Here is a 1,353-nt window from a genome sequence, read left to right as displayed (position 1 = left end):
AGCCCCAGTGTGTTTTGGAGTCGTTTGTGGCCGGGTGAAAAACTTTGAAAAATTTTCTATCTCCTCACTCCCATTGACTTTGCATTAGGGCGACCAGGCGGCCGGCGGAAAAAAAATCATAACAAATCAACGGGGGCATTTCTCCGAAAACTAACACCGGGGCAGTGCTCAGGGGGCTCCCAGCTATCAGCCACCCTATCCCGGGACCGATGGGAGCACTTTAAAATTTTCGAGTTAGGGGACCAGGCGGCCGAGTGAAAAACTTTGAAAAATTTTCTATCTCCTCACTCCCATTGACTTTGCATTAGGGCGACCAGGCGGCCGGCGGAAAAAAAATCATAACAAATCAACGGAGGCATTTCTCCGAAAACTAACACCGGGGCAGTGCTCAGGGGGCTCCCAGCTATCAGCCACCCTATCCCGGGACCGATGGGAGCACTTTAAAATTTTCGAGTTAGGGGACCAGGCGGCCGAGTGAAAAACTTAGAAAAATTTTCTATCTCCCCTAGGTGACCAGGCAGCCGGAGCTGATTTTTCTGACCCCTAAAACAATTATTAAAAGGTATTTTTTCGCCAAACTAAGACTTTTAAAATTCAAATAGGATGATTATCTACTGCCCCAGTGGGTTTTTGAACCATTTTAAGCCTTTTTGACAGTTTTCATTTTTCCCCCATTGACTTCAATGGGAGTTAGGTGACCAGTCCTCCGACTTTTGAACCTCTCCTGGGGGGGCTGTGAGCCCCCGATTTCTTTGCAAAGCACGTCATTCGATTCGTCTCAGTCCCCTCTATATACCCCGTGTGTTTGTTTTCTCGAAAAAACCCCGGAACACGGTTTTTTAGGGGGGGGGTGGGGGGGGGGTACTTCGGAGCCATTTGGGGGGGGGTAAACGACATTTCCCGAAATTAATTTTGACACAGCCTTCCTCAGAATCGCTTTTCCAACAAAATGCTTTTTATTTCGAGTCTCTACGATGTTCCTAAGTGGTCGAAACCACTTTTGGACAGTTTTTACACCAAACGGCTCGGGCGCACAGCGGGCCGTGTGCCGATGGGCGGTTCTCGCGGGTCTTAGGCGGGGCTAGGCTGCTCGCGGCGGGCAAGGGAGTGCCGTGTGCAGCCGCCACAGTGTTCCAGGCTGTCAGCATTTCTCTACGGTGCCGGGGGAAATACAGGAACTGGGTTTTTGAAGACACTTAGTGCAATGAGAGAGGTCAAAACTGAGCTAAGGGCACTTGCTGGAGGAAAGTGGCTGGGCCCCGCTAGCTCTTTTACGGACACTTTCTGGACTTGGCCCGGGATTTTCAGACGGTTCTTTGCGACTGTCTGATCATCCAGCGAAATGCAAGGGGG

Source organism: Amia ocellicauda, unplaced genomic scaffold, assembly GCF_036373705.1.
Source record: "Amia ocellicauda isolate fAmiCal2 unplaced genomic scaffold, fAmiCal2.hap1 HAP1_SCAFFOLD_280, whole genome shotgun sequence".
Taxonomy (NCBI): domain Eukaryota; kingdom Metazoa; phylum Chordata; class Actinopteri; order Amiiformes; family Amiidae; genus Amia; species Amia ocellicauda.
The sequence above is the reverse complement of the archived record's forward strand: the minus strand, read 5'-3'. Positions refer to the sequence as shown.